Source organism: Alligator mississippiensis, chromosome 3, assembly GCF_030867095.1.
Source record: "Alligator mississippiensis isolate rAllMis1 chromosome 3, rAllMis1, whole genome shotgun sequence".
Lineage (NCBI taxonomy): Eukaryota > Metazoa > Chordata > Crocodylia > Alligatoridae > Alligator > Alligator mississippiensis.
In genome coordinates this window covers 217,397,095-217,423,233 of record NC_081826.1, presented here as the reverse complement: position 1 = coordinate 217,423,233, position 26,139 = coordinate 217,397,095, and the positions used below count along the sequence as shown (strand labels likewise).

The 26,139-nt window shown below is 39.3% G+C and overlaps 2 long non-coding RNA genes across 2 annotated transcripts in view; one reads left to right on the top strand and one right to left on the bottom strand.

The window, feature by feature from the left end:
* Nucleotides 1–1,908: 1,908 nt before the first annotated feature.
* On the top strand, nucleotides 1,909–25,858 carry LOC132249547 (uncharacterized). Its single transcript, XR_009461031.1, has 4 exons — nucleotides 1,909–2,262; nucleotides 2,966–3,024; nucleotides 3,275–3,370; nucleotides 24,976–25,858. It is a non-coding gene; the product is annotated as an uncharacterized LOC132249547 (long non-coding RNA).
* Nucleotides 18,537–26,139, bottom strand: part of LOC109280743 (uncharacterized) — a 29,395-nt gene continuing 21,792 nt past the window's right edge. Inside the window, exons 2-3 of the long non-coding RNA XR_002087151.2 lie at nucleotides 21,978–22,081; nucleotides 18,537–21,603 (exon numbers count right to left, since the gene is read on the bottom strand). This is a non-coding gene — a long non-coding RNA (uncharacterized LOC109280743). The remainder of the gene's footprint in view (nucleotides 21,604–21,977; nucleotides 22,082–26,139) is intronic.

Here is a 26,139-nt window from a genome sequence, read left to right as displayed (position 1 = left end):
TACAGAAATCATAACAAAAAGCAACACCACTATAGATGCACTACATTTTTCAGCTGGAAGCCAAGAGGGGGTGGGGGGGTGGGAGGGGCATATTTTATTTGTATTTTGGGATCTGAAAAGAACCATGACTCAAAATAATCTCCTTCCATTTCCTTGTAATATGTTTACTCCATTCTTCTCCGTGGGCTCAGGAAGGGTTATCATTATGGATGTGAATCAAACAATACACAGCACATATAAAATTTATGGGTTCAGAAGTACAAATTGGGCTAATAACATAATGCCTCTCTAGCTGTATTAATCTTATTTGTTACCAGTGTTTCTATTGTTAAATCAGTTACCGTTTCCATTATAAAAAAAAACAAACCCAACAACAACAAAAATACTTGTTCTAGAGGTTTATATCTGAACCATTTTAATGACATTAAGGTAAATATTAGTGGGAAAGTTACCATGGAGATGGGGAAATTATTGTAACAAAACTCTAATTGAATCAGCTATTTTAAAAATATCTTCAATGCACATTAATGGGAAACAGATGTTTGATACCTGTTTGCTGAACTTTTAAAAATAAACCAGGGGTCTTAATCCACTTTCTAGAAGTGAACAGGTGACTTTATTCCAAGGTATATCAGCAACTTTGGAATTAAATGGAGCCACGTGAAAAAAACAATAGAAACATAAGACTGAATAGGCGTGTTGGCTATGTACCCATTCCCCTTTATAGCTGGTTCTTCCAGAACAGTGTTGAGGAAGATAAGTAAATTAGCATGGAAAAGCTGCACTCTGATTGGAGATGTGTCTTATGCAAACATTTGCCTACATTTGGTGCAAATAAGTAGCCATCAGTATTTCACTTTGTGAATCTTTGGATTTATGGTTTTTATCTGAAGTGGATTGAAAAAAAAGTAGTGCACTGCATGGAGGCCAGCCCCTGTCATCTTATAAAGGTGTCATTCCCACTGAAGTCAACAAGCAATGCTCATGCTGCTTTTCCAAGGACAGAACTTGGAAGTGTGCATATGTGAACATTTCAAACCTATGAAAGTCTGAGGCTAGCGTTCCTTAAATTGAAATGGGAGGATCACTCTTGAATATATCAACTCCTTAACTGGCGACGAAGGTTAGGGTTTCACATTCCTAGAGGAATATTGGGAAAAGACTTACATTTGAAAAAAAGACAATAATGCCATGGCAGTGGGAAGCAGGAGGCAAGAAGGAAAACATAGGACACAATGTATAAAGCTGTTCAAATATTATTAAACTGTATGCTCTTTTTTGTTTGGAACCAAAAGTGCAGAAGGCATACTTAAAGTGACAGCTTGAGTTTCACTGACCTCTCCTACAACTGGCTCCTGAGCCCGTTGACTTCAGCTGACATTGGATCAGCTTCTTAAAGCTCATAAACGCTGCATCATCTTAATTTATTTATTACATTTACATTTTCATTTATTTATTTATCTATTTACTGCTGGCTAGGCAGATTTTTCCTCAAGCTCTCACCAGTTCCATTTATTATTCATTTTCAGCCTAGGAATGGAAACTTGAAATATTTATCCACAGGATATTATTTTTTTAAAACACTTTCCAGAAGTGCCAGGTATGACTACAATCTCTCGGCAACACGATCATAGTGTCTGAAATCTCACTTTAAAAATAGCTTAGTAATTACATTTTTTACTCTAAGCCCAAGCAAACAGTTAACAGGATGAAATGGTGACTTGGAAAGAATGCATGGACTGTGTTTACTTTCATTTCGGTTGGCTTTTATTTTAGTGCAGTTTAGTTTTTGTTCTAAGTCGAACAAAATTAATCATTTCTGGGAAATGCTAACCACAATGACAGACCTTGCTATGCTGAATGGTTTACAACGAAGCTGTTTCTAGCCATAAGCTGCTACCAGGAGCAAACAACTGACGGCCAGCAGTGTTTTTGTCAGATTCTGACAAGTGAATCAATAAAAAGACACAGCAAAGGTTCAATCAGAACAGACACCACTAATACGACTGGCCTTTTGGGACCCACGGAAGCGTGGAACTGCTTTTCCATGTTAATTTCTCTTCGCTACCCTTGGGGTTATCACCTTCTTTGGCCTCTGTTAATTAAAAACTGCCTCCTGTTAAAGTTCCTTGGCAGACATTTTCCTCATGTCAACCCATTTTGCTGGCTGATGAGAAAGGAAACGAGAGGAATGAGAATTCTGAACCAGCGACGTGAAGCGCTGCCAAAACCCCGTCTCATCACCTCCAATCTCCGCTCAGCGTAAGTGCGCACGTTGCTTTTCTATCGCTTCAGATGCTCGGAGGAACTTGCTGAGTATGCACAAAAAGCAGGAATTTAAGATAGCCATTCTGCATATTTTTATGAGGATCTGGATATAAAAGGAAACCTGAGTAGGGCAACACAAATAACTGATTTTTCAGGTTAGCAGCCAAATGAAAAAACCAGGGTTTGGGGAAAATCAAATTGATCTTTGGATCAACCCCCCCCGCCTCCCCCCCTTTTTTTTTGGTTAAAAATAAAAGGGAAAATAATAGCCCTCCAAATGTTGTTTCAAATCAAACAGCACATTCCACTTGACCCCAAACAAAACACTTCCCCGCACCAAGTGGTTGGAAGAAAAGCAGAATTGGAAGAAAAGCAGAAGTCTCTCATTTCTTTTCTCAGGAGCCGGTGCTAAAGTCACAAACATAGAAAAGGAAAAATGACCCAGCAATAGTGCTTCAGGGACTGCTGACAAGAAAAGTGGGGAAAATATTTCTAAAACAACAGTAGCGTAGCCCTTGTGGATAAGAGAAGGAAAAAGGGGCTGCCTCTAACTTCTGCTGTAAGCTCCAACCTGGGGTCTCTTAACAAGGCCAGGTACAATAACCAGATTTCAAGCCCACACTATCATGTTTATGCCAAGCCTTCACTTGCTTTAACCATTCTCACGTTTCCTCTCTTTTCTGTTATTTATCTCTAGTCGTCTTTTCCTGAGAAATTTGCCACACTCTTTCAGTGGTGAGGACTGCATAAGCTCAGGTTGGTTTTCAGCTAAGATGTAGCTGCCTTGCTGGTGGGCTTTCTATCAGTCTGTAATGCTGGGGATCCCTCTGGGCACTAGCTCTCATGGGATTTTCTTGTTTTGTCCTAACTTGGAGTCTGGTCACGTTCAACTTCTGGGCCTTCGTAGAGAGCCAATATACATTCTATTTTACAACTTTGATAGAGATATATAATTCTCTTACTTCTCCACTGCTACTAACAGGTATTTGTCTGTCCTTATTTACAGCATCCAAGAGACTGGAGAGTTGAACATAATTTGGCTTTTGGTATTGACATTGGTGCTCAGTTTCTACATGCTACAGAGATTAAACAGACAGTTATGGTAAGAATTATTAACTCAAACATTTACTGTGACAAAAGCTATTTAAATAGGATTTTATCTTTGTTTTCAAAGCATGGACAGTACCACTTATTGGTAGCTGATGAGGTGGGTTCTGTGTATGCAGATGCAAAGGTAACTAGACTGACCAAAATTCAGAGGCTATTATGTTTGGTTACTTTATGCTTGACTTTTTATCATGATGTAAAAGGCACTTTTAACTCGTTATGCATGAAGTAATTTAGACAAATGAAGCACCTTCCTAAACCATTGTTCATTCTGCAGACCAAACAAGTTTTTTTTTTCAAATGTCTACAATATTTAGCCCTCCCCCAGCCCACCACAGCTTCTGAGGCCTAAGTAAATATAATGATATTAAAAACATCTTGATAGTCATCATAATATTGATTTGATTTGTTCAAAACTTAGTTCTTACAAAGAATCTTTACAATATTTAGAAGTTCAATCAGGTAAACATTACAGATAAAATATGATGTTCTCATGACAGTATGGATGATTTCATATGATAGATTTTTTGTGCACAGTTTGTTTTTCCAGCTCCTTCTTTTGAACATCTTTTTGGCCTGCCTTTAAGAATTTAATCCTAAAAAATATCCAGTAGTAGGTCGAAAGGGAGACCACTAGACTAAATTTATGAAAGGAAGATCTGGTTGAGGTCTGAGTTCTCCTTGTCTGGGCCACCTTTTCCCCCCTTGCCCTACTGGGATAAACAATGCTTCTCTTTTAATCATTTTGGCAGAAAAAACTATTTCCTTTCCAGTACCATTGTGCATTATACTATATTTTGTTACATACAACACACCCCAGAATAAAATTCTCACCTTGTTCTAAAAGACAGAATGAAGAAATAAAGATCTTTCCTTGTAGTAAGTAACTGAGTAGCAGCAGCCAGGGATGTGAACCTGTTCATTGTTCTGTTCCCTGCGAGTCCCTGAAGATTTTACTTTCATCTTTGTCCAGTAAGTGACAGAAACTACTCTCACTTGCATATCATGCCCACTACTATTTCCAGCAGGTGTTCTTTGGGAAAAAATGTGTGTAATATAGGCAAAATAATAAGGCATGGGTGCTCAACCCCCAGCTTGCAAGCCAGATCTGGTTCACAGTGCTGCATCCTCCAACCTGCGGGGCTCCCCACATGTCCAGAAATGTGTTAGGAGGAACAGTGGTTCCATTCCCCTACTGCCACATTTCCAGACCCCTGGGGATCCCCAGGTCCCCCACACTGGATCAAGCAGTTGAGCACCCCTGAAATAAAGTATGTCCAATGATGGCTGTCGCATGATCAATAATATCCAATTAAGAATACAGTCATGTAGTAGCAGGTACAATTTAATTTGACTAAATAACCTATTGAAGTGGAACTGCTGGATTTGGGCAGGAATTTCAAGAGCCTTTGTAAAACAGCTATAGCAAGTGCATGTTACGTCAGTAAACTACTAACTGTTCCTAGAAGCAAGGCTCCAGGAGCCTGGCATTTTCAAGTTAAGATGGGAACCCCTGTTGTGTTGGAATCTCACATTAATGAAAAATGTGCTATGGGAGCCATATACAGAAGTAGAGAAGAATAAATGCTCTAAGTAGATGGCACTCCTCTTCTTTCAGTTACAGATAAAGGATGGCTTCTAGTAGAGTTGTTAAAAATGTTCAAATAAATTAAATGAGTATTGCTATCCCATAGCAAAATTTTTATTAAAAATTTGGGAGGGATGACAGGAAAAGAGGGGAAGGAGAGGAAATGCATGGTTCCTGCACTTGCTGTACTACTACTAAAGTATACAATTCTGTTTGCAATATTGCAGCTGTACGGCCCCTTTCGATTCTGTTCAAAACATAGCAAAATTAATACAACACAATGCTATGGACAACCCATAGATAGCTTTCTCTCTCATCTCTCTGCCTTCCAGTTCCTGAGGTCAGAGAAAAGTGCACAAACACTATAGAAAAAGTAGGTTGCAGATTCCATAAGAATACACTTTCAGCAGAAAAATCTCATTCTTCTTCATCTGGGCCAGAACCAAGATGTTCAGGGGTGCAGAAAGTAACAAATCAATCATAAAAGCCAAGCAAAGATTTTCAAAATCGTAATAAATGTTGGACTTAGTTTGAAAGACTGGCAAAAGTCATTTTGTACAATCCACACTGGTTCATTCACCCCTAAAATTGAAGCCTGGAGATAATGACACAGAAATAAATAAAAATAACTAAATATAACTAAATCTATAAAATACTCCAAACACATGATTTATTTTAATCATGAGAAATACTTGGTGCAGATCTGAGGGCAGAACTGGAGCTCTGTAGGTGTGGGTATGCCTGTTTCTCTTTGTGTAAATGTGTGTGTTTGTAGGTTAATTATGCACATTTATTTAATATACATACATCTATGCATAATATAAAAGAAGACCTCACTTTAGGGATCAAAATCCAAGATACAGTCCCAGGCACCATACAGAACTTCAGAATCTAATGTAGTCAACACCACTTCCAGTTTTTTGTGGTATTACATTGACATAGCACCATGGATGAACTGCGTTCAGTGACAAGTGAAGCTGGCTACACTGCTCCAGCTTCAGAAGGTAGCCCAAAGTTGGAAGCAGTTAAATCATATTCCCATTGTTCCAAGCAGCATGGTGCTGTGTGCAGTGAGATAGCAGGACACTTTATACAGCAGGACTGTTCAAGACCAATTTTCCAAACTCAGGACCAAAGCCTATTTCAGGGTTTCTTTGTGAACACCAAGACATAGGTCTGACATTCAGAACTATTCTTTAAAATGCAAGACCAATGCTAACGTTATCTATGTACCAGTATATTTACTATATGCTTAATGTAACACAACTGCATGTTACTATTAACCTGCAATCCTGAATCATACACAAACCCAGCTTTATATCCATTTAAAGAAATACCCCGGTTTGAAATTCCCTGTTAGATGCCCCTTCCATAAATGAATTAGCTAGTGACATTTGAACATTGTTTTATGTTTTATAAGACATAAATATTCTCATATCCCTAGCTTCAAAGCTGCAACATTGCATCAAGAACTATGTATTATTTTAAATCTGTGTCGGTGGGCTCCTGTACATTTAAATGAATGTTCCTAACCACAGCTCACAAAAGCAGGCAATATGCATCATCTACAATCACATATCAAACCAAGTTAAATGTTTGACATTGCATTGCTCTGCAATTCATGACAAGAAAGGTAAATCATTTTGATGTTAACCAGGGTAAACAAAACCTTTACGAATACCAGAAGGTAAATCAGACTACAATGTCTCCAAATATCTGGCAATAATATAAAGCGAGAGAGAGAACCATCTTTTTTCCTTAAAAGTTTAATATCTTAATATAGTGAAAAAGGGGATAGTGCAGGTAGCTCATCCTCTGATGACAACTCGCTTTTTTGTCTGATTTCCATTTGTTTCTTTGGCAGCTAAAACACCTTGAAATTACCTTCTCCAGCATGGAAGAATGGTTTTTTTTTCCTAGAGCTAGCTGTCAAAGTGATTAGAATTTTAATTAGTAAAGGCAAGAGGAGGGAGGAAAATCACTGAGAAAAGCGCATGAAAGATTCACAATTGCAGAGAAGACAAAGAGGCATCTGAAGCAGTCTCACAGCTTGATTGTTACATCAGTAATTCTAGGGCAGTGCTGAATTCTATATGACTAACACCGTACTGCCCTTTAACCCTCTGACAGCACTAGGGTACTGGGGCATTAGGAAACATTTTTATCAGTTGTCACTCAGAGTAAGGCAAGGCTTTTAAAGCACTTAGACTATGAACAGCTTCATCCCAATGCCTATTTTGGCCCTTTGATCTGCTCTCAGAGACCCAGAGCTCAGAATTCAAGCTTCAAAGAAAAGACTGTCAATTATACAGACAGTCATCACCAGACTGTTACCCCACAATAAATACAGCAATTTTCCATTCAATTTCTATGTTTGCAACAGAAAAAAGTCCCATCCGTTTTCAATCAATAGGTAATGCTGTGTATTTCCCTAGGTAATTTATTTATTAAAATGCATTTTAATGCCAGAAGAAGGTTGACTCTGTTAGATCAATTATGTTTTTGTTTAGCATATTTGTCCTACTGAAAGTACAGAACTAGAGATTGTGACTTTAATGTCACAGCCCAGTGTAGGAGGCATTATGGGGTCACATTGCACCAGAAGGAATACTAGATAGACGGTTACTCAAAAGGGATGAGTGTATCACAATTTACTGTGAGATAAAGGAGGACAAGAGTTCACTGCTCTTCAGTAACTGCCTATGTGCACTCTTATTGTGCAATAAATGGAAGCAAAACTGTGGCCTTGCACTAGATCAAGTAGGCACAGCAGTGTGGGGCCCAGTCTTGGTACATGGGGCCAGGTAGGGGCAGCAGAGGGTCCCAGGACCCAATTTTAGCATGCAGGTCTAGGCAGAGTGTGTGCAGGACCCTAGAGCCTGATCCCAGAATACAGGGCTGGGCAGAGGCAGTGTGGGGCCCCAGAACCCCATCCTCATGTGTAGAGGTCAGCTGAGGCCATGAGGGGTCCCAATCCAGGTATGAAGGCCTGATCCTGGCACACAGGATCTAATCTGGCCCGCAGACCTCTCCTACATCACTGACATGGCCCATGGGGCCAAAAGGTTGAGTGCCACTTGTATAGACCCGTGAGTCTCAATCAGTGTGCTGCAGCACTCTTGGATGCCAAGAGTTCCTTCTAAGAGTGCTGCAGGGTGCTGTGATGTGTTAGCACTATTAGGTGGGCAAACATCTACACATGATTCATGAAATAAACCCAGATATTTCATATAGGAATCCATAGCATCAGAACCATTCTGACCTGTTGTGGTCTTTTTGAGTTTTTTTGCATGAAAACAATTGCTCTATTATTTTTCCATAGTCAAAAAACCCCCAAAAAGCTAAGAGCTGGCATTTTCTGAGTAGCACCTTGATTCTAATGTGGGGTGCCTTGAGTCTAAAAAGGTTGAGAACCACTGGTGTAGATATGTCCTTTGAGGTCAGTCCTGAAATTATCACACGCATGTATGATTCCATTCATTTCAATGGAACCAAGTTTTCTGGGGTATCAGCATTGGGATAATAAATACAATAGATTCAACATATTATCAACACATGCTGCTGTACAGCTCTAAATACACACACACACACACACACACACACACACACACACACACACCTGCTGTACATCTCTCTCTCTCTATACATATATATGTATGAATGTATGAGTATATGTGTATTTTATAGGCAGACAAGGTTCATTGGGTGAATTTGATATCTTTTATTAGACCGACTCAAATAGTTGGAGAATGGTTATTAAGCAAGCTTTCGAGTTCAAAAACCCTTCGTCAGGCTAAGGAAGTTTCAGCAGTTGGTGCGTGCTCTTCCTGGATGGAATGAAAAGTAAAGAAGCCAGGGGCTGGGCTGGGCTGGGGACTCAGTTGCCAGGCAGATTATAATGTGTCAAAAATCCAATGTCTATATTTAGTCCATGATCTCTAGTATCCAGGAGGTTGATGAAATGGAGTTCATAGGCTCATCTCTGGGAAATGTTGTGTAAGTTTCCCTTGAGGATCAGGACTGAGAGATTGGAGAGAGAGTGTCCCTCCTGTGAGAAATGTGCCCCCACCGGTAATTGGGTATTTCTGTCTTAGATAGATTTCCGGTGTGCGTTCGTTCTGGTGCGCAGTTGTTGTTTGGTCTCTCCTACATATTTTCCATCAGGGCATTTGGTGCATTGGATGAGGTATACTACATTCCTGGAGGTGCAGCTGTAAGATCCAGGAATGCTGATGGCTCTGTTGTGGGGTGTAGTAATTGTGGGGGTGGTGGAGATGTGGGGGCAGGTTTGCATTTCTTGTCCTGGCACGGTCTGGATCCTTTTGGTGTGTTCTGGGCTTGAGGAAGTTTGCTTCTGGTGATGAGGTTGGCAAGGTTCGGTGCTTGTTGAAGGCTAGGATGGGTGGCTCTGGGAAGATCTTTTTAAGAATAGCGTCTCTTTCTAGTATGGGTTGCAGTTGTTTGAGGATTTTTCATACAGGTTCAAGGGAGGGGTGATATGTCATAACCAGCGGTGTGCGATTTGTGGGGGATGGGGGAGGGAGGGGTTCTGTACTGCAGCAGTTCTTCACGTGGTATCCAGGTGGCTCTTTCAAAGGTGCAATTTACCTCTCTGGAGGAGTGATCTTGTTGGGTGAAAGCCTTTTTAAGATTGGTGAGGTGGCAATCTCGGGTATATACACACACACATACACACGTATATGTATATGTATATGTATGTGCATATATATATATATGTATATATATGCACACACACATACATACATATATAGAGAGAGAGAGATGTACAGCAGATGTATATATACACATACATTTCTCTCTCTCTATATATATATAATCTATCTATATAGAAATATATATATATAGAAATATATAGAAAGACTGATGTAATAATATTTTGGTAGTAATAATTTAATTCAGCAATTATAAGCATTGGAGTTGCTCAGACATTTTGACCATCTAAAGTTTTACAGAGCTTTGAATTCTACTCCATGACCAGCTTTAACTATGATTCTAGCTAGAGGGAAAGATAAGAATTACAACAGCCAGCTTCTTACAAAGGATCACTGTACAATCTCCAGCAAATATTCTAGCAGGGTAACAAATTGACTTGTTGACCTTTTTGTCTAGTACAATAACACATGCCACATTTGTAATGTATGGAAATCAATCCATAGAGAATTTTTAGTTTCAAGTAGTTATAGCCCAGTGCAAGATCTAAATAAAAATAAAAAAAGGTCTCTAGGAAATAATGGTACAATACAAATAGAACTAAAAAGTAAAGTTCAAAGCACTGATCTCTACAATACATCTCTAAATACTGGTGAGAAGCTAATAATTACAGCTAAAGTCAATTGTCAGCTGTTTTAATGTGCAGAGATGAAGCCAGCTTTGAAATTTCTACCCTCCTTTCCTGATCCTTGGAAAATCAGATGGGGAATGGAAAGTTAAATTCTAGACATTTTACTTTTTTTTTTCCTTTTGCTTTCTTTTTGTTAATACACTAACCAATCTTTTTCCAAAAAGGCATTGTTTTCAACCTCTGAAATCAGTAACATCCCTACAATATGATTATGGAACGAAAGTATTTTCTGTACCCTTTGCACTAGTATAATCATTCTAGTCCAAAAGCTCACAAGCATAATAATCATCTTCCATACAAGTCAACTCTGAGCTGAATATCAAGCACATATGCCCACTCCCAGCCTGAGTTTCATGACAGCTGAGAGCTCCCAGTGGAAAAAAAGACACCTCTTTTCTCCCAGATGTTTGGGTGGTGGCCAGCAAATACACAGAAGAAGGCAAGAGTTTCTGGGGCTAGAAGGTGTGTAGAAATACTGAGGGCACATGGAGCTCCTAACAGGTAATAAAACTGATAAAACCTCTCCAGGTTTAATTACAGTTTTGAAAATGCCACCTCCTGTCTCCTTGAATCCTGAATCCCTTGTGGGGAACAGCAATCCATCATCAGCAATCCCTCAATTCTAGGATGATCTCTACCATGGCTCACTGATGGGTCTTGAGGTGACTTAAGAGTCCAATCATTGAGCCACAGACACATCTGCAGAAGTTGCAGGTTTTTCAGCAGGGGAGACTAGGCTGTAAACTGGGATTCCTCTTGTTTCCCTTCCTCTGCTCTTTTATGCTTCAAGGGCAAGACATTTTACCTCAAAGCAGACTGTCACCTGTCACTTGGTTGAGTTTATGGTGCCATTAGAGTCAGTTAGTAACCAGCTAAATCTAATTAACTAAAGGAAGTACAGCTTATGCCATTAGAGGTGGACCTGGCCGTATGCTATCAGAAATGATCAGGCTATTCACCAGGCATTATTTTAAGCTAAAAAAAATGGTAAATACATAAATTGGAATGTCTCACACACACGCACACAGAGTAATTTGAATTGTGTATGAGTTTAGGAGATCATACAGCTTTGCTTCAAATGAGATAGTCTCTGTAAATTACCAAAGATTATGGTGTATAGGTTGACACAGTGTAGAGGTTGATCCCTGGCTTTCCAATCTGAAACGTAAGGATTTTCATAGGCATGGTATATAAGTGGGGGCAGGCTCAGCACTTGGCTGGCCTGGCCCCATCCCCTGTGAGCGACACAGTTGGCACCACTTGCAGCGTACAGGGCTGCACCACCTGAGCATTGAGCCCGTCACTGTCCCTGTCCCCTGCGAGCAGTGCCAAGTCCAGTACTGCTCTCAGGGAACAGGGACAGGGACAGGGATGGGGCTGGGCTTGGCTGGGCTCAGCACTTGGCTGGTGTGGCCCCATCCCCTCCAAGAGGCGCTGCTGGTGCTGCTCGCAGGGGATGAGGCCACACCAGATAAGCACCAAGGCCAGCCTAGCCCAGCCCCATCCCAAATCCCATCTCCTGCGAGTGGCACTTATCTTGCAGGGGATGGGTAAACTGTGAACAGTGCTGCCAAATGCTGAGCCCAGTGCTGCTCACAGAGATAAGGCTGCACCAGCCAAGCACTGAGCCCCATCTCCTGAGAGCCCAGAGCTGCTTGCAAGGGACAGGAACAGGGCTAAGCTCAGCGCGTGGCTGGTGCAGCCTCATCCTCTGCAAGCAGTGCCAGCAGCACCACTCACAGGGGATGAGGCCTCACCAGCCAAATGCTGAGCCTGGCCAAGCCCAGCCCAGCCACATCCCCATCCCCTGAGAACACCACCAGGCTTGCAGAGGATGGGTCTGCTGTGTGCAATGCTGCCAAATGCCAAGCCCAGTGCTGCTCACAGGGGATGAGGCTGTGCCAGCTGAGCATCGAGCCAAGCCCCATCCCCTGTGACCAGAACCGGGCTCAGCATTCAGCAACACAGCTTGCAGCAGAGAGGGCCAGGCTCAGCTCTTGGCTAGTGCAACCTCATCCCTTGCAAGCCCAGAGCTGCTCACAAGGGACGGGGACGGAGCTGGGCTTGGAGCTTGCCTGGTGCAGCCTCATCCCCTGTAAGCAGTGCCAGCAGCACTGCTCACAGGGATGGGACCATGCCAGTTGAGCACTGATCCCACCCAAGCCCAGCCCTGTCTCTGATTTTTGATATGGCACAGTGTATAAGTTGAGTTTGATTATTAAAACACAAAAATTGGGCTTCAAAACTTGACTTATACACCATGAAATACAGTATTCTTTATTTCATACTTAAAATGTACCAGTAAACAGCAATATCAACCACTTTGGTGATTTAACAACCACTAGAGCTAATAAGTGATCACAAACATTTTTAATAAAAAATGTCCATATTCAGTGACTTAAATGAAGGCCTCCTCCAGTTCTTCACTCATCCAGTTATGTTGCAGAAATGATACCACCATAGCACCGACAACTATTAGTACAGCTAATAGTGAATTAATAAAACTAATAGTAAATTATAAATAACTACTAGAGAAGAAATAATGGCAGTAAATAGTTCAGAAGCAAGGCCTAGTGTGATTACATATCCCCAGAGCACGTTCATCAAGTAATTTAAAAAACAAAAACTAAATAAGTAGAAAAAACATCAGAATAAATGAATTGGCAATATGAAAAGAGGAGACATTGTTAAATATAGTGCGAAGACACATGGACCAACCAACTATTCCCAGGTCTCCAGCCATACAACATGACAGCATGCAGAAAACATGCTTTAAAAATGGCTACAGAATTTCTGTCCTAAAATCTAACAGAACTCTGCTATTTGTATAGAAGAATCCATGTTGTTACTGGTTTCTATTACCTGATTAAAGAACAGTGCTTGCAAGTGTCTCAATGAAAACCCCATATTTTGCCTCACAGGCAGACAAGGAGTGAAGAAGTGGAGAATATCTACTAAAGAGATGCAGCTCAATTAATAAAAAGGCCTCCTCTTAAAGCCCTCAATGCCAGTAATCCATCATCAGAACAGTCACTGAATACATAATAAAAATGCAGCTTTACAACTGTTGGCATGTAAAACCTATAAATAAGCTGGAGTGCTTGCATTGTCCTTATTCAAACAGAGAGCCCAATATAAGGCCAAAGTAAAAACTGAGTGAGGATGTCACACTTTGTTCTGGTGTTATAATGCATGTGTTATTATTATACTATATTACTTCAACTGCAGTAGCACTTCTACAACCCCAAAGATGGAATTAGCTCCTACTACACTTGGTACTATACGCATATAACAATAGAAAGACAGTTCCCACTCCAGAACGCTCTACTTGTCCCAACTTTCATGGTACAATATTTTATATTCCTTTGCAAGCCCCAGCTCCTGGTGGCAAGAGATTTTTATCAGAATTTAAGCTCCCCTTTTTTTCTTTTAATAAAAATATATTTCTAGCCCCCTGGGTTGTGAAGGGAAAAAATTCTGGGAAAGTTTTTCAATATAAACTGAAAGCTCAGACCCCAAAAGACATGTAAAAGAAACCCAAATTTAGTAGTTTCACATCTCAGGATTTCTAAGCCAAAATCATCATATTTTGAAAACTTTTTCACATTTTTTGAACATTTTGGTTTAGTGCAACTGACCTCATAGTTTTGAATTTACACAATAACCAACAGGTAGATAAATAGACAACACTGAAGGTGAGGAAAGGGAAAAACAGAGTGTTACACAGACTGTCTGTATATAAATATTTTATGTGTGTGTCTGAGAAAAAACAATTTCTTTCAAAATGAGAAATTCTGCTATTTTTCCAATGAGACCTTTATGGGTTTTCCTTGATTTCACCTATATGAAGGGGTTTTTTTTCCAACTCCAGTTTCTGTATTCCCTCCATTCACATAAATCCCTAATCCTTCCTTTCTCTGCAGTGACTCATTTCAACATGTTGGGAAAGAGCACTGATGTCAGTACATAGAGCAAGGCTCTTAAAAGCTAACTGAAAACACAAAGATTGCTTAAAAAGAAAATTACTCATGTCTCAAACTTATACCTCCCTGCACATACATAAGCAGCTTGAACTGGCTCAAGTTGAGATCATGAGTTTTGCAACCCACTCTGTTGAAACAATCTTTACACAGCCTGTCAGAAAGATTGGAGACAGATGTTCTATGTTTTGCGCACTAATCTTCAAATAAGTACCACAAGTTTTATAAGTGTTTCACAGTGGGAAAGAAAATGGCCTGGCCAACCAAACTGAGCAATATGATTTTGGCTCTGAAGCTAGAAGGAGATTGCCCATTTCTCCCATCCGTTGATAAATCTTGTCTGAAGATCCTCTGTCAGATAGTTCTCTTTGCTGTACTTTCTCCCCTGCTGTTTCTGTCTCACATGAGATTGCCTGCAAATACAGAGCCTGAGGGATATATATAGCTATACACACACACACACACACACACAGTTTCCTAATGCAAACATAGTGCAAGTGCCATTTGTAGGTTACACACACAACAGCTGTAATACAAAATGTGTAGGAACAGTCCCCAATAGCATTCAAATCATGTTCTTGCAGTTTTCAAGTGTCAGGCATTTTTCACTTTGTAGCTTGAAAAAGAAATATTCTCATGTGATGATTTTGTAAGTTGAATGGCTATGTAAATTTTACTGTATGAAGGGATTCAGTGTTTCTGTCCCTCTATCATGGCAGACAAATTCTTGCCCTATGATGCACTGGAGGAATAGAAGATACTACTCTGTGGGCCAAATATTGAATGCCTTACTCAGAGAAAATGTTCAGTCAATAAACACTCACAGTGTTCATAGAGTTTAGGCCAGAGGGGACCTTTAGATCATCTGTCCTGGCTTCCTGTATATCACTAACCCTTAAATTTCACCCAATTACCTCTGGATTGAAACCAATAAAGCTTGTTTGGGTAAAGAAGAATTTGTCTTTATATCTTCTTGAAATATGCAATCTTTATATTTTCTGAAGATGGTATGTCTGAAGATAGATGAAGAATCAACCACGTCCCTTGAGAGTTTGTTCCAATGGTTAATCACCATCTCTGTTTAAAAAAAAAATCTCTGCCTTATTTCTAAATTGAATTACTCTGGCTTTGGCTTCCAGCCATTCTTGTTATTCCTTTCCTTGCTAAATTAAAGAGCCCATCAGTATCCAGTATTTTCTTCCTGCTAAGGTGCTTCTATCTTGTAATGAAGGCACCTGTAAATCTTCCTTTTGATATACTGGACAGATTGAGCTCTTAAAGTTTGTCAACACAGGATTTTTTTTCCTGTTATCAAGTAATTTTTGTTGCTCTTTTCTAAATCCTCTCCAGCTTCTTAACATCCTTTTCAAATGCGGACACCAGAACTGTATTAGTATCACCAGTGCCACATACAAAAGTAAAATCACTTCACTACTCCCCCCTGTTAATGCACAAAAAGATGTATTAACCCCCCTTTTCAGCAGAGCATCACACTAATCTTATGTTCCATTACTTGTCCATTATGATCCCTAGATTCTTCTTCAGAGTTACTGCATTCAAAGATACAGTTCTCCATTTTTCATCATTGGAAATGTTAATTCCAATCTCTTTTCAAGACCCATTTCTGCCACAACTGCTATACAAAATTGACCAGCTAAGACACCCATTCTGAAAGACAGATGTAGAATGTTTGTATTTATATATCTATAAAACACCAAAAAAAAAAAATCAAAAAGTTCAAGAAAGAGAGAGTTTTCAAAACCAAGTAGCATTTGCTTGGTGCCTTTTGAATGATAATTATAGACTCCTGATCAGAGCTTCAAGTGTGCCTGTGGTTTTCTTGGGGTTGGGAGGACACATGAAGGTTGGCTGGAAGGAAATAGTAGAGGATTAAAAAATGAAGAGAACTGCCTTAGGAGGCATATAGAATATCAAGAGTCAAATGCACAATTCCCAATGGCATAGATGGCCTAACACATTAGAGAATGATGCAGTGTTACTCCTAACAAGTGTTACAGTTTTGACAGCTGCAGTTGGACTACAGAAATCTCTCCTCTGAGCAAGGGCATTCATTTAATATTAGGACATGTCTAAGGAAGGTGAGGACAGGCAGGAGGTGGAAGGATAATGAAATGCAAAGATGATCATCTGTCTATACAGAAAATGCTGCTTGACTGCTGAAGACGATACTGATATTTCCTTTTAGAAACAGACAAGCAGGTCTGCTGGACTGAAGCCCAGGATCCTCTCTCTTAAACACCAGTTATCCTTCATTCACTCAATTCCTCATTATGAAAGGGAAGGATGGTTTGGATTTAGATATCCATACATTAGGTCCTCAAAGAGGGAAATAGATATTCATGGAACTAAAATACTATTTTCCCAGGTTCTTGGGACTGCATTTGAAATCAAACTTCCCATGTCATCAAACTTTTCTTCGGGTACAAATAACATTCTGCTTCCTTGTGTAGCAAGCTGTTTGCTGCATTAACTATTTTTGTGAGGACAGGTAGCTGATCTACAACGTCATCTGAAAACTAGAGGACCAGTGGACTGCTTTTCATCAAGACCCTGCCCCAACCCTTTCACTTGTTTAAGTTGGTAGTCCTACCAGGAGCAAACAAAAATGTGCTTGCACAGTTCTCAGGGTCATTGGAACATACAACTACCTTCCTGCAGTGTCAGGGTATATTTCCCAGAGAAATCATAGTAGCGATGGTGTTTGTCCAATATAACCAAGAAAAGTGACCTGGGTGCTGAATCTACTCAGTATATAGAAGGTTACATTTAAAATGTTTTGCTCCCTTTGGCTGCCGTGGAAGAAATGAGAATTATTCATTGTCCTGGAGTTAAAGCATAAAAATACACAAAACTTTATTTTAAAAGATTCACCAAAATCTGCAGTCTATGGAATCACCATATCTACATCAGATAGTAAGTATTTTGTGTTTACCTGTTGCTGTAATTTCATTCATTCCCCTTTAGAGGAGAAAAAAAAAAACCTGAAAAGAAATTATGAAGTAAAAAAGATGAGTTTTTGCTTTCATAATGGTTCTTGTTTAAAGATCTAAAACATTTCAAAGGTCTTACACTAAGCAATAGTTAAGTCTTGTTGTTTATAACATCCAAAAAAGGAAAAAGGTCATGGCTCTAACATTGGAAGAACGCAAATGTTGTTATGCCCTTGAAGGTCCAACTTTGCAAAAGTTCATAGTGCAGCTTTGCTCAGCTGGAAGTGAAAAAGTGGAAACCTATGAAACAGCCTAAAAGTCCTAGAAGTCCCGATTGTGGACACAATGTATCTTGACAAATGTACAGCCATTGCATCAGCAAACAACTCTATTTTAATAGTTGTTCTGGAGAAGAAAGATATTAAGCGGAGTAACTGTTCTAAAATTTTAACCATTTGATCAAAGTTCTGCTTTCCATTCCAATATGAAATGCCTACCACGTCACCAGTTTAACAGTGTAGATCAATGTTCAGGCCATGCCGTAATCAAGGATAATGGGATATCTGGGCTTACACAAATTGTACGGACATCATTTTTTGATATGTAACTATTTTAAGAGTAGGGTGTGAAATTGCAATAATAAATACCTGACAAAATGTAGAAATAGCATATATTTTACAACACGGAATGAGAAGTTTAAACATGATGTTTGCCGTTTCCTGGGACACCACAAAGCATGAACGCACAAGATTTTGCCTTTTTTTGCATATGCAAAAGACCAAAATTACAAATGAGAAATGGTTCAGTTAATCAGGGTTACCATATTTCTAGGTTCAAAAAAGAGGTCACTTGGGGCAGGGGGGCATAATATGACTGGGGGAGCAGTGATATGCCCGTGCCCTGTCCCTCACTCCCAAGTCACAGCCCCCTCCCCTCCAGCCCTGCAGCTGCCCATTAATCCCGACCCACAGTACCCTGCCCCACAAACCATGCTGGTGCCTCTCACTCCCAACCCATAGCTCCCCATCTCTGCTGATATCCTTCACTCCCAACTCACAGCCCCCAGCCCTGCCTGTGCCCTGTACTCCCAACCCACAGTCCCCCACCCTGCAGATGCCCTTTACTCCCAAGCTATAGCCCTCCCTCCAGCCCTGTCAGTGCCCCTCACTCCCAACCCCCAGCCCCCTGCCCCTCCCCAGCCCTGCTGTCCACACAGCTCCTTGCTACCCCCGAAGAACCCCCCATTCACTTCCCCTGCTGGAGTGGCTGGTACCTCCCCCACTACCTGCCTTCTGCTGCAGCCCTGGCACTGACAGGTGCCTGCCACACACACACACACACACACACACACACTCTTTCTCTCTCTCTCTCTTTCCCCAAGCCCTGGCTGCAGGTGCCAGGACTTGTGAGCAGATGCCCTCGTTCCCCCCAGCCCTAAGCAGCTTCTTGCTGGGGCAAGCCAGGAAGTGCCAGGAAAGCAGAGACATAGTAAAATCCTGGACATTTACTGATATTTTAAAAAACTGCCCGAACAGAGATGGGAGGACCCAAAAAGAGGACATGTCCAGAAAAACCCAGATGTAAAGTAACCCTAAGTTAACAGAACAGCATAGCGATGCTTTACTTGAACCACATCAGTTAGCCATTGCTGGTTTTTCTGAGTAAGGGTTAACTAGCTATAGCTGCCTCCCTTGAGCTGAACTCAATGTTATCATATTAACTTTCTTTCTATGTAGTCCAACTCCAAAAGGGGCAATTGGGTGTCTTTATAACAGATTTATTTGTGAGATTGTAATTTTCCCAATCTTTGGGCTATAGCTGTATCTGTAGCTTACATGCTAAAGGAGCAGACGCAGTAATGGCAAGAACAGTAGCCAGCAGGTAGGAGAAGGTATAAGATAGAACAAGCCACTGCTGCTGGTCACTATTGCAAACATAATCATGCCCTTTACCACCCCCCACCTTTGCCCCCAGCATCTCTCTCACACCCACATACTAAAGTGTAAATTGCATTTATCTCACACTTCTGAATCTTTGGCACAGGATGACCAACATCAGTGAGAAATGAAAAAAATAAAGTCAACAAAAAGCTGCCTAACTCCATCCTTAGGACAATGGAGTGTGAACAGGTGTGATGATGTGTTAAACAGCGTGTGGCAAAAATGCCTATGCTTGCTAATGAGATGACAGTTGCTTGTTATGCAAACTGTTCTAGTAAAATCATCTTTGCCTGGCACCTATGCCCTTGGGCACACGTCCAATCAGCTTGTGAGTCAGCCAAAATGATATTCATCAGTATAGACAATTATCTGAGACCTGTATGCATAAAATTCCCAAATACTGACTACTGTTAAGTTAAATGCTGTTCTTCAAAATAAGCTTCCCGGGTAAAAAAAACAGGGTCATTTTGAATTACAGGCAGTATTGGTGGGGGATATAGACAGTAATGCAAATTGAATCTCCACCCCATGGATTTTTATAGTTTGAAATAATGCTGATCTTTTCTAATGCGCTGAGTGCTAAGAATGTATGAAATCTTACTGAGTTCAAAGGAAAAAAAAGACAGAGAACATACTGTGGTTTGTGTCCATAATTTTTCTTCAAGAAATCAGTCTTATTTGGAGGAGTGACAGTGACCAATCACCCAAAAATTATTCATTAGTTTTGCTTGCAAAACAAAGTAGTGCCTACTGCTTGTTAAAGAAATGAGAACTAATTTAAAATCTACTTATCTAGTTTGATTATACTTTTTCTTTTATACATATCAACAACTGAAACCATTCAGTTCAATGAAAGAAGACAATACATTCACCTTTAGAGAACCAGAGTGCAAACTAAGGATTGATGGAGTGATTTGGCATTTGATCAGCTCACTTAAGCCAATATGGAATGTTAGTTAATTGGCTGTTTCAAAGCAATGCAAAGACAGTTTCATGGTTTAAAGCATCTATTGCCATCATTATCACTGCAGCACATTTAAAGCCTCTTACATTGTTTCTACACCCTCTTATTGTGAATCATTGTATAGCAGGCAGATTGTACTGCAATACATGACAGAAATGACAATCATTCTTAGGCTCATTTTCCCCCTTTTTTTTCACCTATCACTATTTTTTATCTTTTCAATAACAATAATAATAATAAATTATTTGGATGAATGTATATTTATGAAAACTGGAAATTGCCAAGAAAAAGTATCACACCTCAAAATATGCAGGACAAAATTAAACACACACATTCAATAACAATGTGCATGCACCCTGGAAACTTGTCTGCACATCAGGGAAGCAAGACAATTTATATTCAATACCAGTGACAATTATATGCACAAATATCACATCCATTGAATTAAAGATGGACCCTCCTATCTTTTAGCCAACAGGCAGATTATTCATGGCATATTTTGAAAGGAAGTGCAACTATCAAAATTAATTACAAAAGTAACTAGACAAGTCTACATACAGTAAAAAAATGACATTTTCTCCTGCACAATTTCAGAAAGACTGCAGCTTTCCTAAGAACTGTTTTATGTCTCTAACATACATTCACCACCAATATTAATACGTTGAGGTAACTCAAAATTTCAAATACATTTAATTACTCAAATCGTGCAGTGATTTCATTTTAACAATGCTAATCCCTGTGTTGGAATCATCAAATTTGTGCAGCATTGCACTCAGCACTTTCTGTGGCAACTCTGTTTTCTAAACCAGAAGGATGACAAGTATATTCTCATTTCATTGAACAGGGATTATTTACTGTATACATGTAACTACTGTTAGTTTTAGAGGCAGTGAAGCATTTAAACAGCATGCACACACTGAGAAGAATATATAATCCTATCTTTCTGAACTTAAATTGACCTATATGTGTGTGCTGACACAACATAATTATGATGAACAACATCATTATAGCATAAGGAAAGCTTCCTGTGGCTGTGCTGTTTTAGCAAATATCTGTACAATATCAATTGGGAAAATGCCCTGGCTCAACTAAAAATGAATGTTGTAATAATCTGTCATTAGGATCAATAAGTGTTTTATTATTCATAATGTATGTAGTGCTAAGATGAACCCATTGTGCAATAAATTTAGTGGTTTGTCACTTAATACAATATGATTTTACAATATTGCTAATGTGCACAAAGCATTCAAATATAGAATATTGGCACATCTAAGATTTATGACAAATATAAGGTAAAGATGAATCTAAGCCAAGTCTTCATGCTGCTTGACTGAGGTCAGAAAAATCAATATTGTTCATAATGTATCTGTGACACAGAAACTTAAATGAAAAACCTTCGTGAGAGGCACTTCTTTATCCTTAGCTCTTTTTTGAAGACAGGGTCTGAAAAAGAACAGAAAGGAAGGTATTTTAAATATTAAATGATATGGGAAATTTGCAAGAAAGAACATAAACAGAATTTTTGGTGGTTTCACCTCCAATGTATTTCTGTATTTTCTCTTATTCCTTCAAGATACTTAGTAGTAAAATCATTTCAGGCCTTCCACCAACCATTGGTACACATCCAAAAGTGTCAACCAAGAGGGAAACTGAATAAAATTCAGTTCTCTTGTCTCCCCTAAAACATCCATTCCATGAGGTGCGTTCAGGTCCTCTGTGACCAGAACCATCAGAGGAAGCTTCTAGGGTAGACCAGAAGTGGCCATGGACCGGCAAACTGCAGCCCCCCAGAGCCCCAGGCGTGGGAGTATCCTTACCTGTCTTCTGGCTGGAAATTCTAGCTGCAGTTGGCTGTAACTGCTGGGCCATGTTTGCCAGGCCGCGGCCACTTCTGTGCTGTGGCATAAAAACTTTGGGAACCCTGTAGAGTATAATGCATTGTGAGAGTATCATCTGGCCACTTTCTCATAGTTTCATAGTAGGTAGGGTCAGAAGGGACCTGAGCAGATCATCAAGTCTGACCCCTGCCCTGGGCAGGAAAGGATGCTGGGGTCAAATAACCCTGGCTAGGTGATTATCTAGCCTCCTTTTGAAGACCCCCAGGGTAGGAGCGAGCATCACTTCCCTTGGGATCTGGTTCCAGATCCTAAAACAACTAAGCCAAGATCAAACTCTTGTCTCCTGTAACCAAGTTCTTCTTGCACTTCCCAGAAGAGAACAAGCTGATTTTCTTCTGACCAATCTATGCGGTACATCAAAAAATCACATAACTTTGGATGTAGTATGGATAACAGTCTGATAAAGAAACCTGGCCAGTGGATGAAGACTGGGGCTAGAAATAAAGCATCCTGGGTAATTTCAATAAACCAAAATGGGACCTTTTCATTTCAGAAATTTTGCAATATTTCATTTTGATGAAATCCCCTAAACAAAATAATATGTCATTTCAGATTAAAATGATTTCCACTTACTCTTTAGTTTCAACATTTCCTCTTATTTTGGGATGCAAGCAACATATTGATATGTCAGAATTTCCCATGGTATGGCAATTCCTTATTTCATTTAGCTCTACAAATTTACCAAATTTTCTGATATATAACACCCCCACACAAACACCCTATGATATGCACCTTGTTTTTGAAAGGCAGAATGAAAAAAACCTTATCGTTAAAAATACTAGAAAGTAGCAGCAAGTAATTGAATAGCAGCAACTAGGGAGGCCAATACATTCATTGTGCTGCTCCCTATGGAGCATGTGCAGCCTTATTTTCACTTTCCCCCAGGCAATCTTAAGTAACACAAACTTATTACCATATTTTCTCAATTATAGTGTACACCCCAATTTCCAGCAGCTGATTTCTGAGGGAAAAAAGTTTAAGTTGTATGCAAGAAAATACAATAACTCAACCTTACATGAAAGTTAAATGACAGTAAAGTAGAATTTTTGGGGGGTGGGGATATATGTTTTGATTGTAGCCCTCCTATCTGTATAAAACACAAAAAAGTAGTTAGCCATCATGAAGAATTATGAAACATAATGAAAGTCTTCATTGTGACCAGGAGTACCCAGGAATACTGAGATTCATTAAAGGATTCTGTCAGATCCTTAACTTAAAATTATTTGTAGGTTTATACCTTATTCTTATGAGATAATTTCTCCATGCCACCAATTCCATCTCACCACTTTGCTTCCACTTTTTGTATTTAAATCCTTCCCAAATACAGTTATTTGGTAATGCACAAAAGACGCCTTCAAGAATAACAGATAAAGAAAAGTATCGACCCCTTGAAAAACTTAAAGGCATATGGAAAACTTTGTAGTCTTCTTATGCCCTTACTCCTTCGAATCCCCTTTATTTTTAGTTTTTATGGTTGTTTCTATTTAAGATGTAACCTCTTCAGGGCATAGATCAATCATTTTATTAGTCTGTAATAGAGTCAAGTTGGATGCCATACAATTTTTATTAATAAAATGGCTCATTTTGCTTAATTAAAACAAAGGGTAAATTAAGTAGGTAAGAATTTTTCATGTTATTTGTAGGGGGTTCTTTTACCCCTTCTGGTAAATGCATTTAAATAAGTCATGATGAAATTCAGAGACGTGGAGAGGTCTCAGATCCATATATTGAAAATCTATTTTTCATGCATGCAGTGTATTCCCCTGACTAGTAATTATAATTTAGGAAGTTCAAGTAGAACCCAGTATATCATTCCTTCTGCCAAAAGCACTCTGGTAAATCTTTGTTCTTTTGACCTGAAACCCTGATTCAATCCTTGGAAGTCAACTATAGTCTTTTCAGTTAAGAAGCATACTGTAAAGCTCTCATCTGCTTTTATACAGTACCGCATGTCTGTCTTGGGTTTTTGATATAAATATATTTTGTTACATATCTTGGCTTTGCTTGATGTTGAGTATACCATACTATGTAGCATTATACTTCTAGTACAAGAGGTAAGGCTTTGCAGCAAAATCATATTAAAATGAATCTGACAGAATCTTTCTCTAAAAAGGAATTTTGCCATGTATAAAAGTTTGTTACGGGACAATCATTTGGCATATAAAGTAAGAGATTTTAAGTTGATAAGAAAACATTTTCCCTGTCTAACTTTCTTCTTTGCACACTTGCAAGTACACCAGACCAGGCTCCTAGTGTGTTTTCTACCTTTCATTTGTATTATATTATAACTGGCAATGAAATAATAGAAAACTAATGTTCATAAAGCAAGAAATTCATATTTCTATGTGCAACAAGGAGGTATCAATGTAATGTGGTTTACGTTTTGAGAAACATCTGTCCTATATGTATTGTTATAATCTGGCTCAAATGTCAGTTCATAGAGAGACATTACTAACTTTTCAATGGACACACAATACAAACTGACACTATGACCTTGGATCCATCCAGAGATAGAAAACACAACACTAAAATGACTAGATGTCAACAGACATTGAAAGGACATATGTAACAAATCAAAACATTAAAAAAATAGGAAATGCAAGAAATTGAGGTTGTCTGAGAAATTGTATTCTGGTCTCTTTAGGTTCATATATACTGATTAGAGGTGGATGGAACTTTTCAGATGAATAATTTGGTCACAGAGTTTCTGGTGCAGAGTTGTGTCACTTTCAGCACATAATTTGGATCAAAAAACAGAAAAAAAAATGAAATGTTTTATTTAGATGTTTTATTTAGAAATGTATCTAGATTGAAGGATTATAAAAAGAGTTTAAAAATCTGAATGAAAAATAAATGTTTCAATTTGGGTTGCTCTCAGTATCATAGATTAAAAGATCATACCCTATGTTTTTCACAGAACTGTTGCCTTATTCCATGCAGAGGATAGATCGACTCTGAGGAGGAACGAGGGCTGTGTTGTGAAAGTAGTTCTTGTCTGGAAGACCCCTGCCTCTTTAGTTGCACAAGATGAAAAATGCACAGTGAACAAAACAGATTATTGCAGGAGGAGACATGGTTTTCATGGTTAAAACAACTAAATGCTGACCTAGAGAACTGGTTTGCATTCATGCCTTACCAGTAGACTTCTGAGGTGATGCTAAGCAAACTACTTAACCTAAATTTTCGGCAGGCAGGCAGTAATTATGTGCTCTGTGTTTTCTGCCTGACTGCCTGCCTTGTGACCCTGGAATCTGATTTGCAGAAGTACTGAGAACTCATGGCTGTGGCTGAAGTCAATGGCAACTGTGCTTTGAACACATGAACAGCTATATAATGCTAAGTGTTCTGGAAAAATCAGGAGGCCTTAAGGCTTCTTGAAATGGGCCCACAAATTAGTAGATATTCCTGATCATATTTGCTCTGTGCCTCGGATTCCCTCTCCATAGGATTAAAATACCCCCAGTCCTCTTACAGGGATGTTGTGACTATAAATTTATTAATGTCTGTGAAGCATTCAGATACTTTAGTGATGAGTGCCATACAAAAGCCCAGGAGAAAACTGACAATTCTGTCTTTGGAGAGGAGTTTGAATAGTGTTCATTAAAGACAGCCTAAGGCCTGACTGAACAAGGAGAAAAGGAAGTATTGAATAGTTGTGTATTAAGTGAGGATGGCCTGTGATTGTAGGAGGCAACCTTCCTAGGTTACAAAAATACTATATGATAAAGTAATTAAAATGCTATCTTTGTGAATACACCCAACATAATTAAAGTTGTACAGGCAACCTTCATTCTGGCAAATCCTAGCTTTCGTGTGCTCCTCTTTGCTAACTTCGTAACGTTCTTTTGAAAGCAGCATTTTTGTTGTTGGTCAAACATCGCCCTCCTCACATGTGCATATATAGCTCTTATCCCTAATACTATGTTGTAACAGGCAGTTATTCTGTGATTTATGTTCTTAATTACACAAGAATTTCAACATCCAGGAATGAAAACTGCCATGGAAATGTGGTACTTTTATGAGTCAGGTTACATGTTGGTAGAGGAAACACCAACAATGGTGATTCATTCAAGATACATGT